At 39.6% G+C, this 12230-nt stretch overlaps 1 pseudogene; it reads right to left on the reverse strand.

Moving 5' to 3' along the window:
• Positions 1-627: 627 nt before the first annotated feature.
• Positions 628-12230, reverse strand: part of LOC149455346 (uncharacterized) — a 42427-nt pseudogene continuing 30824 nt past the window's right edge.

Below are 12230 nucleotides of genomic sequence, written 5' to 3' on the forward strand. Positions count from 1 at the left end.
CGCGATATTGTATGGGTGATATAAATAAAAATATACATATATTTAAAAAAATACAAGGCTTCTTATCAATAAAGCATTTTTTTATTATTCAGTACAGCCTGGAAGTTTTATTAACCAACAGATACAAGGTAGCACTTAACATGTTTGCAAAATGTACAATTATTCAATTGCCTGCAGCTGCCATGGGACCTGTCCTGTTGGAGACAAAGTAGGATGCAAATTGATCCCTAATATGTGTACCTTGTCTGGTTCCTACAACACCCATCCAATGATCTCTTTCCATATTGTGTATTAATGAGTCCTCAAACAGGAATCCATCATGCTGCCTAACAAAGTTGTGCAGGGCACGTGCAACTTTATAAGCACAAATTGCATTTTGCATGTTCCAGATGATGGGAGTGTGCAGAAGCCACCATTTGTGAGACAAAATTCCAAATGCACATTCAACAACTCTATCTGCTCTTGTTAGCCAATAATTTATCACTCTTCTGTAAAGTTAGATTGTGACCTGAATAGGGACATAGAAGATGCTTACCCAGGGCAAAGGCCTCATCCCCGCAAAAACACTGGGTAGGGGAGGGATATTTGTGCCCAAGAGTAGATTGTTTTCAGGAAAGTCCAGCCTATTTATATGCAGCATCTGTCCAAATAAAGAATGGCCAAAAATGCTTGAGTCAGAGCTTCTGTCATTTGACCCAATATCAATATAACAAAAGCAATAATTAGCATCAGCCACTGCCATTAAAATAAATGAAAAATATTTCTTGTAATTAAAGTATTGGCTTCCACTGGACATTGGCTTTATGATCCTGATGTGTTTCCCATCAATTACCCCAACACAATTTAGGAAATTGCAGCATTGCCTGAAATCTTCAGAAATCTGTGACCATTCTTCTGTTGTAGGTTTTTTCATAACAACATCCTTCAACACATCCCAGATGCCAGAGCAGGTGTCACGGACTATGCAACTTGTAGATTTTCCGACCAGAAAGGCTTAGTGTAGACTAACCAATGATTGTTCAGTTGCTAGGTACCTACAAATAAATACATTTATATTATTTATTTATTTTTTTTTTAACAGTGAAGCTTTTGAAAGGCAAGTGAAGAGTCTGTGGGATACCTACACTTGACACCAATGTCAGCTAAGGGAGTTTAGGAGAGGATCTGCGGCATATTTTCCAGCAGATTATGTTCATGCCAGAGACTTGGGAATTCTTCAGCCAATTGTGGCTTTGGGGAGGTAAACTGTCATCATATGTATGTCATTAATGTATGTCCACACCACTCCCTTCATCCCCGTGTACCTCCAAGACTAAATACACGTGCACTGAGGACTTATGACCCTTAATTTAACTATGCTGGACATAATGGCCAGTATGTTGGAACACATGAACACCAACAGGTCTCATGTGCACTTTTTGGTAAGGAGTCTGGAAGGCATTATGGAGAAGGTACCATCAGAACTCCAGGCAGACATGCTGGCAGACACCATACAAAATTTGGAACCTTTGTCCCGCCAACCCCCACATATAGGAACTCTGAACCTTCGCCACCTTATGGCCCCTATGAAAGTCTCCCCATGCTCCCTGTGCCAACACCACATTCTTTAGCCCCCCTTGTCTGTCAACACCACATTCTGCCCCCCCATCATCTACCAACACAGCATCTTGCCCCCCCATCATCTCTCAATACAGCATCATGCCCAACCGCCCTCCTCTGCCACCACCACTTTCTTCTAATTGGCAGGATATGTCTCAAAAGCCCCCTTCCTCTACTTGGTCACATTATACCAGTGCCATGAATGTGGTGATATCACTCAATGAGCCAGCTAATTCCCCACACACCAATCATCACTTTTATTTTTTTTAACTACATTATCTCTATTTTTTTTATTGTCCCTTTTTTGGGCAATTTTCAATTGTATGGCCATCATGTCCAACATATATTTAACTTCTGGGGAAGAAGTATTCCTTGTTGTTGGACGTGTGCTTTCCCGTGGGTGACCAGGACTGGAATTCATACTCCTGTATCCATGCTGATACTATTTCCATGATGGAGTATAACAAGTTTTGGTAGCATGGAGCCTGTTGTTTTGCCTTACGTGTTATTATTTTTCAGACAATTTATTTATATACACTTACTGGCCACTTTATTAGGTACATCTGTTCAATTGCTTGGTAACAAAACTTATTCAACAGCAAGTTCAAACCGAGCATCAGAATGGGGACGAAATGGAATTTAAGTGACATTAAACGTGGCATGGCTGCTGGTGCCAGATGAGCTGGTCTGAGTATTTTGAAAACTGCTGATCTACCAGGAATACAAATTACCTCAGTGTGATGATTAGTTGTTCAACAGGAGATATACTATTTACTATAAACGACTACTGAGTAAACCCGGTAACTCGTCAAAACTGTCAGAAAAAAAGAGGTTTAGTGGACATGATAAGAAAGCAACAATGACAACAATCATGAATCAAAAAAAGATGGACTAACCTTTTTATGGACATACTGGTGTACTAAAAAAAAAAGTATCTTCTTGAGCACACAGGTCACTGTCATGATGCAGAACTGGCCTGTCTTTTCTCGATCGACAACTGGGGGGTGGATCCAGTATCTGCATGCCCTACTCTTTTTCTCTCTTTCACGAGGCAAAAATTATGTAACAGTGGCTTCTGCCACAACATAATTCATCTTATCATCACTCATCTTTGCATAGCTCGATACACCAGACAACACAGCCAAGGACAGGAAGAACAATGAAAACCAGGAAGAGAGACTTCATCTAGGAAGCAGATGAAAAACATAACAACAAATGATGAAACAGATGATCATTTTTTTCTGTTGACTAATAAAAACATACCAAAGCTCAGAAATGCCTAAAAAAGCTGTATAAAAATGCACAAAAACATGCAAAAATCACTTGACAAAATGCATGAAAAACACTGAAATATGCTACGCTCAAGTGTGAATCCAGCCTAACATTCACACAAACCAGTTAATATACTGGCATTGTAATTAGTATACACATTTTGTGATTTTGTTTTAGCAAAGACATGTAGCAGAATATCATTTATGACTAATTTGAGCTCATAGGATATTTTTTATAACAAAAAGTAAAATACATATACAGGTGAAACTTGAAAAATTAGAATATCGTGCAAAAGTTCATTTATTTCAGTAATGCAACTTAAAAGGTGAAACTAATATATGAGATAGACTCATTACATGCAAAGCAAGATAGTTCAAGCCGTGATTTGTCATAATTGTGATGATTATGGCTTACAGCTCATGAAATCCCCAAATCCACAATCTCAGAAAATTAGAATATTGTGAAAAGGTGCAATATTCTAGGCTCAAAGTGTCCCACTCTAATCAGCCAATTAAGCCATAACACCTGAAAAGGGTTCCTGAACCTTTAAATGGTCTCTCAGTCTGGTTCAGTAAGAATCACAACCATGGGAAAGACTGCTGACCTGACAGTTGTGCAGAAAACCATCATTGACACCCTCCATAAGGAGGGATAGCCTCAAAAGGTAATTGAAAAAGAAGTTGGATGTTCCCAAAGTGCTGTATCAAAGCACATTAATTGAAAGTTATGTGGAAGGAAAAAGTGTGGAAGAAAAAAGGTGCACAAGCAGCAGGGATGATGGCAGCCTGGAGAGGATTGCCAGGAACAGGCCATTCAAAAGTGTTGGGGGCTTTCACAAGGAGTGGACTGAGGCTGGAGTCAGTGCATCAAGAGGTACCACACATGGACGGATCCTGGACATGGGCTTCAAATGTCGTATTCCTCTTGTCAAGCCGCTCCTGAACAACAAACGTCAGAAGCGTCTTACCTGGGCTAAAGAAAAACAGACTTAGTCTGTTGCTCAGTGGTCCAAAGTCCTCTTTTCTGATGAGAGCAACTTTTGCATCTCATTTGGAAACCAAGGACCCAGAGTATGGAGGAAGAATGGAAAGGCACACACTGCAAGATGATTGAAGTCCAGTGCAAAGTTTCCACAGTCTGTGTTGCTTTGGGGAGCCATGTCATCTGCTGGTGTTGGTCCACTGTGCTTCATTAAGTCCAGAGTCAACGCAGCAATCAACCAGGAGATTTTGGAGCACTTCATGCTTCCTTCCACAGATGAGATTTATGCTGATGCTGACTTCATTTTCCAGCAGGACCTGGCACCTGCCCACACTGCCAAAAGCACCAAAACCTGGTTCAATGACCGTGGGATTACTGTGCTTGATTGGCCAGGAAACTTGCAGGACCAGAACCCCATAGAGAATCTATGGGGCATTGCCAAGAGAAAGATGAGAGACATGAGACTGAACAATGCAGAAGAGCTGAAGGCCGCTACTGAAGCATCCTGGTCTTCCATAACACCTCAGCAGTGCCAGAGGCTGATAGCATCCATGCCACGCCGCATTGAGGCAGTAATTGCTGCAAAAGGGGCCCAAACCAAGTACTGATTACATATGCATGCTTATACTTTTCAGAGGTCCGATATTGTTCTATGTACAATCCATGTTTTATTGATTGCATGTAAAATTCTAATTTTCTGAGATTGTGGATTTGGGGTTTTCATGAGCTGTAAGCCATAATCATCACAATTATGACAAATCACGGCTTGAACTATCTTGCTTTGCATGTAATGAGTCTATCTCATATATTAGTTTCACCTTTTAAGTTGCATTACTGAAATAAATGAACTTTTGCACGATATTCTAATTTTTTTAGTTTCACCTGTATATATATATATATATATATATATATATATATATATATATATATTTTTTTTTTTTAATTGTTGGTCTTTTTTCATTTATATGACAAAAAATAAAAACAAAAACCAGTGGTGATCAAATACCACCAAAAGAACTCTCCATTTGTGTGAAAAAGGACATACATTTTGTTTTGGTACAATATTGCATGACTGTGCAATTACTAGTTGAAATAACACAGTGCTGAATGGCAACAAATGGCCTGGTAATTAAAGAGGCTGAAGTGGTTAAAGTGGAACTTTACCCATAACAACTTGATAAAAAATAATGCTCCTTAGCAAGGAACATGCATTTCACATTAATAATTATGCTACCAAAATTAGTGTGTGCTGTAAATTGCCTCCAGCATTGTTCCTGTTTCTTCTTGATGGAAGATGCCATTTTGGTGAACCCAGAGCCCCTGAGCAGCAGTAAATCTTTAGGCTGTCAGCAGATTGGCCTCTAGATTTTCAGCACAGTGCATAAAACCAGAGAGCAACTGAGCATGTGCAGAGTAGGGTGGAACAGTGTGTTACTGGATTTTGCACAGCTATACCTGCAAAAGGGTCAGCCTGAAAGAACCTGGCAGGACTTCATTTTCTGACTAAAGCTCCACTTTAAATAAGTCTGTCTAATGTATCAGCAACATAATAAAGAGGTGACATAGATTGAAGTAGCAGGCAGTCCCTGATTCCTCTCTACTCAATCATTAACACACCAATTACATTTTGAAAAAAAAACCCTTTCTGTTCATTACATACTTTATTTTAGACCCAGGGAAGACCATGGCTGGTGGGAGGGGCTAGCAGAGTGATTTACATAGCTAATCTCAAGAGCCTTCGGCCCTGATGCAAGCAGTGGGCTGCATTTTGTCAGGAGTTATGCAAACATTAAATATTCTTGAATCAAGCTGGAAGAATGTGTATTACTAGTCAGACTATATTTGTATGCAGATTGCCATAGGTAACATCCACATTCATGTCTGAAAGAACTGTAATCTAGTGAATGAAAGAGGTGTGCAAGGGACAGCAAGGTTGGGGAGGAAAGGGTTAGATAATGATGGATGTTATTCAGCCAGGAAATGATACTGGAGCTATGTGACTTAATACAACTGCTAAGGGCTCGTTCACACTAGGCTGTTTTGCCAACGCTTGCCAAACACCCCTATAGCTTTTGGCAAGCGTTGGTCCGGCGTTTGCGGAGCGTTATTAACGCTCGGCAAACGCTCCACAAATGCCGCATGCGCGGTTTAGCGGCAGTTGCTAGGCGTTTGCCGAGCGTTAATAACGCCCCACAAACGCCTATAATGCAGTTTGAGTGGTGTTACCGCTCCGCAAACGCCCCGCAACCGCGTCGCAACCGGCCGGGCGTTTGCGGAGCGGCACCATAGACGAGAATAGGAGGCTTCAAAGCCTCCTGACTCGTCCAGAGGCGTCCGTTTTGCCGCGACGCAACGCGACGCGACGCAAACGCTCCCGTTAGAACAGCACCATGTGCTGTAATGTGCAGAATTGGCAGAGGCGTTTGGGAAGCGGTAAAAACGCTTACCAAACGCCTCTCTGCCGCCTGCACACAAGGCTAGTGTGAACGTAGCCTAATACCCACTGTGAGAAAGCAGAGCAAGCCATTTTAGTACTTGAGGGGAGTCTGTACAACTATGTAAGACCGGAAGTATGTGATATTCTCAGCATTTGGATAAATTACAAGTCAAACAAAAAACTCCAGATGGCTGCACTCCCAACGTAAGCCCCCCAAAAATAGCCTTTATTGAAAATCCATAAAAGAGCAACACAGATGTACAGACAGGGGAGGGAAGAGGTTAATGAGTTTCACACTGAAAAAACAAACCAACATACCTGCTATACACACCTACTGTACATACCTAATCACATTATTTCTCAGGTGTGTTCAATTGGCAGGATAGCCAATTCTTCCATATGTGTTTCTAGACAAAAGATACATAGTAATAACATTTGTAACAAAAGAGCCAAACAAAATAATCAATAGCGCAAAAAAAAAAAACAGAAATATGAAAAATAGCAAAAGATAAAAGAGAAGTGAGCACTCAGCAATGGCTGGTGATGCTTGAGAAGAGGTGTCACTCATAGGCTAACTATAGATCATCCATTGTTGGCGTTTCCTCTTCTGCCCTGAAGCCACTGTTAGCTGACACAAGGGAGCTGATCATGTAACCAGACCTACCTGAAAATACAGTAAGTATGTCTACAGATCTTTCTTCCATAAGTTAGTAAAGGTGTTAGAAGGGGAGTGGAAGCACTTTTAAGATTAATTTGTTTTATCCCGGAATAATTTTTTAAAGCCCAACTCTGGACTTTTTTTTTACAAGGAGCTCTTTTATTTATACCTTCAGATTTGGAACAAGAGTCCCAATTAGCTTACGCTGCAATAGAACATTTCCTTCCATCCATTTGGGTATTTGAATTAAACATACATTAGGGTGACACTGACTATATCTGTTGCTTAGTTTGTAACTATAGCTGAATTTCCATGTAAAGGCTTATTAATTATATTAATTTTATTTTTTTCACAATGCATAAAATGTGTTTTATTCACTTTATAAAAAAAACTGATTGATAGCATTGCCGCCGTGGAGTAATAGAAGACAGGAAACATTAACTGAGTTTTAGTGTCTCTAAAACAGCACACATTTAAGTCATTTCCATATCATGGCCAAGCTATAAATATCACACCCATAATAACTAGATAATATATGCAATATTAATGATCATAAGAATTACAATAAGAAGAACCCAATTAATGGTGGGATCTTGCTTAGCTCCTTGTCTTTTATGCCTCCATAGCACAAATATTTTATCAGTAATTACCAGCAAGACTGGGAACTTCCAGAATGAATTTGCAGAAAGCAACTGGAGCTTTGCTGGAAAAAATAACATTATTCATTTATAAGGATTCCTGGGTCCTGGCAACTTGTTACATACCCATGCTGTGCTTGCTGTCTGCTCTCCTCATGGGTATAATTTATCTTGCAGAGAGTGGCAGATTCTCATGCCCTTCCTTGATAGCATGGCAATTTATGACATCTTTTCACAGAGAAAGACATGAAATCTCCATACTTCAACAACCCATCAAGAGGATTTATTTAAAAAAAAAAAACAGAATTAAATGTTCTAATTGTGGTAATTTTAGAATAATTATTCACTTTTTATTTCCTTTCATGCCTAACTATGGAGGGCACCATCACTCACTGTTAGTTTTTGGTGTCAAAAGGAGGTACCCTGAACAATTTAAGGTTTTCCTGGGGGTTTTGTGCTTTGAGTATTCAGATGCCTGCTTTGATTTATAGGCCTGAGTTTAACGCCTACTTTCATAGCCTGTTTTTGGCACTTTTTGGAGTGACCAAACAGTCATTTTAAAATGTATCTAAAGCCCAAACTTTTTAAAGTTATAAATAGAAAGGTTAATGGTTAGACCCCCTGTCATGTTTTCACTTTTGTTTTAGTTCCTCCCTATTCGTTCTAGCAACAATTGTGTATGAGGGAATGTCCCTCAATTTGGAGAGGTTTCCTTTCACTTTCTGTTGTGTTTACAGGACACCATTTTACCATGCATTCTCTACTCTATCCAAAATAAAAAAAATGCTTTAAATATATTAAAAGCAGGCTCATGTCTGTGTGTAAAGTTCCAAAGCACAACATTTATTTCATAACTAAAAATGGTATATCTGGGCATCTAAAAATGTAGACTTCAAATCATTAGTTGACCTACTGGTATGCTACCCTGGGTCATAGTTACATAGTTAGTCTGGCTGAAAAAAGACATAAGTCCATCCAGGTCAACCTTAAAAAAAAAAAAAAAAAGTTATAATCCTATACCCACAGTTGATCCAGAGGAAGGCAAAAGAACCCAGCAAAACATTATTCAATTTTCTCCTGCAGGGAAAAAAATGCCTTTCCTGATCCTCCGAGAGGCAATCGAATATTCACTGGATCAACTTTACCTATAAATGTTAGTATCCAGTTATATTCTGTGTATCTAAGAAATAATCCAGGTCTTTTTTAAAGTAATTAACTGAGCTGGCCAGAACCAACTCTTGAGGGAGTCTATTCCACATTTTCACAGCTTTCACTGTGAAGAAACCTTTCCGTGTTTGGAGATTACATTTTTTTTCCTCCTGATGTAAAGCATGCCCCCTTGTCCTCTGTGATGACCTCAGGGTGAATAGCTCTACACCGAGTTCACTGTATGAACCACTGATGTATTTATACATGTTGATCATCTCCCCCCTTAATCTCCTCTTCTCAAGAGAGAATATATTGAGTTCCTCTAATCTTTCCTCATAGCTGAGCTCCTCCATGCCTCTTATCAGTTCGGTTGCCCTTCTCTGTACTTTCTCAAATTCCCCAATGTTTTTTTTGTGAATTGGTGCCCAAAACTGAACTGCATATTCCAGATAAGGTATTACTAATTATTTGTACAGGAGTAAAATTATACCTCTCTTTCTCTCTGGAGTCTATACCTCTTTCAATACAAGAGAGAATTTTGCTCGCTTTAGAAACCGCAGCTTGGCATTGCATGCCATTATTAAGCTTGTGATCTACCAGAACTCCCAGATCCTTCTCCACCATTGATTCCCCCAGTTGTACCCCCCCTAGTATGTATGATGCATGCATATTCTTAGCCCCCAAGTGCATAACCTTACATTTATCAACATTAAACCTCATTTGCCACATAGTTGCCCAATTAAACAGTGCATTGAGGTCAGCTTGTAAACTGCAGACATCCTGTAAGGAGTTTATTCCACTACACAGTTTGGTGTCATCTGCAAAGTCTGAAATAGTATTGTTAATCCCAGATCTAGTCATGGTTTGGTTGGGAGGCATTCTACTACTAAAGTGGAAAATCAGGACATCAATAAGTATCAAAATGTTATTTCATAAATACCATAATAACATAATTAAACATGAGGCTACAGTCAGCTCAATAATGAAAACTGATTTAAAGGAAACGTGTAATGGAAATATAAAGTAAAATGGTTCTAAACTCAAAAGGTATTTTACCTTAATGCATTCCATCATTTAGGTAACTAATGCCCCTCTATCTGTCCCCTCCCCATCTCTAAACCCTTACCTGATTCCTCTCACTGATTCAGTTCTGCCCTGGCTGCAGCCCCACTCTCCTCTCTTTCTTATCTCACAGGAGACATTGAGAGCAGTGGACCATAGGCTCCTGCTGCTGTCAGTTAAACTCCTGTGAAAAGGGAGCAGGGGCATGACTTAACCATGCTGTGCAACAGTGCTGGTGAGGGACTTCCAGAGGAAGAGGTAAGGAACTGCTCTGTGCAATATTGTTGCACAGAGAACATAAATATGCCTTATTTTTTATTTTTATTTAAAAAATTGTTTTTACTATCACTTTACTATTTTCAAATATTACTGTAACTATTTTAACCAACCATGGGGTTGATTTACTAAAATCAACCCTATGGTTCACTTCTGACTTCTTTTTACTTCTGACTTCTGGGGTGGAAGGAGCTTGCTCTCCTCCTGGTTGTGGAGGGAACTCAGGTACATTTGGCTGCCGCTTCTCACACCAATTACAATTTTTTTCTCTTCACCTTCTTCACCTTTTCTTAAATTTTGACTTAAATTTCAGAATTTCAAACTCTGATTAGTTAGATTGACTTATCAGATTTTTAGATTCCCTTGATTGAGCTCTCTGATCTCTTGGTTCTCTGGAACTGTCTCACTATCTGCCCTGGCTTGCTGCTGACTCACCTCTGAATCTTCCCTGGATCACTGGACCTCTTTCTTTCCCTTGCACTGGATCTCTTTCTTACAATCTACCCCAGTTTGCTGCCGACTCATGTCTGAATCTTCCATGGATCACTAGACCTCTTTTTCACAATCTGCCCCAGCTTGTTGCCGACTCACATCTGAAACTTCCCTGAATCATTTTACCTCTTTTCTTGCCCTGCACTGGACCTGTTTCCTTGCACTGTGAACAACTGCACATTTTTTTCCCCTACTGTACCCATATCTCTCAGTCACGTTGCTTAGGTACACTGCACTACAACTCCTGCAACTAAAACAGAACAATTTTTTGGCTAAAGGTGCATATGATCTCTACCAGAATATTGGGATTTTTGTACGACTAAGAGATACATGTATGATGGCACTGGATGTCATCTCCTCCCTTCAAGTACCTGTGCTATCTCAATCCCTGCCTACCAACATAAAGCTGCAAGACCACCCCGCACTGGCGCTGACCTAAAATGCCTACTTTCACTTACATGCCCTACAACAGATCAGTGCTCCTGAACACTCGCTCTGCTAACAACAAGACACCACTTATTTCAGACTTTATTTCAGACAATAAGTTGAAACTTCTGTGCTAAAACCTGGCACAAAAAAATTATTGCATTCTTTTCAGCCACCTCACCCCTCCTGGGTATGGTTTTCTTGGCCTGTTACACACCTGGGGCAAAGGTGGAGGTATAATTGTTATTTACAGCTTGTTGTACACTTTATCCTCTGTTAACATACCCTCTTTCACTTCCTTTGAATGCCTTGTTCTTAAGGTTTGTGCTCTTTATTTGTCCATTATTGTTACTGTTTATCGACCACCCAAGTCTTGTAGAGCATTCTTAGGTAAATTTGCTGATATGCTTTCATTTTTATGCCTGAGTTTTAAATGGATCATTATCCTTGGGGATTTTAATATAGACACTGGCTCAGAGTCTTCCACTTTAGCTAAAGATTTCTTGGCTTTATTTGATTGTTCTGACCTAACTTTTTTTTGTTTTTACCCCCACATATAGCAAAGGGCACACCCTGGACCTTATCATTGCAAATTGCTCTTTTGTCTCTGATTGCTGTCCCATTCACTTAGGACTGTCTGACCACTTAGCTATCATTTCAATCTGGAATTAACAACTTCTAATGCCTCCCTCCTGTCTCGATCTGTTAATTATCACAACTGGGCTACTATTGATCAGACCAAATTTGCAATTCTGTTACTTCCTCTTTATCCAGCTTCTCCTCCTTTAACACCCTTGTTGATAAAATAGATTCCCTAAACCGGGCTCTTTCATTTTCCCTTTACACATTTGCCCCATTAAAAACTCAAACCGGCCCTTTCACACGCCCAGTTCCATGGAATAATTCTCACTTACAATCAATGAAAATAGTCTTGCAGAGACTTCAATGTAGGTGGAGCCAATCAGATTTGGAAAGATCATTTGTGTATCTGTAAAGGTCAAATTGAGATGGCTAAATCAAACTAATTCTCCAATGTCATTGAAAAATATCTTAGAAACCCTAGACAGCTCTTCCATACCATCAATAGATTATTAAAACTTCATAGTCACTCAACATTACCAACCTCAACACAGCTCTATAACAGATTCTTAGATTTTTTTCTCCTCAAAAATTGACAAAATAAAGCATCAAATTCTTACCTCACCTCACGTTTCTTCAATATCACTTCATGACCTACCCA

Source organism: Staurois parvus, unplaced genomic scaffold, assembly GCF_062004578.1.
Source record: "Staurois parvus isolate SC_StPar_1 unplaced genomic scaffold, SC_StPar_1.0 ptg000396l, whole genome shotgun sequence".
NCBI classification, from domain to species: domain Eukaryota; kingdom Metazoa; phylum Chordata; class Amphibia; order Anura; family Ranidae; genus Staurois; species Staurois parvus.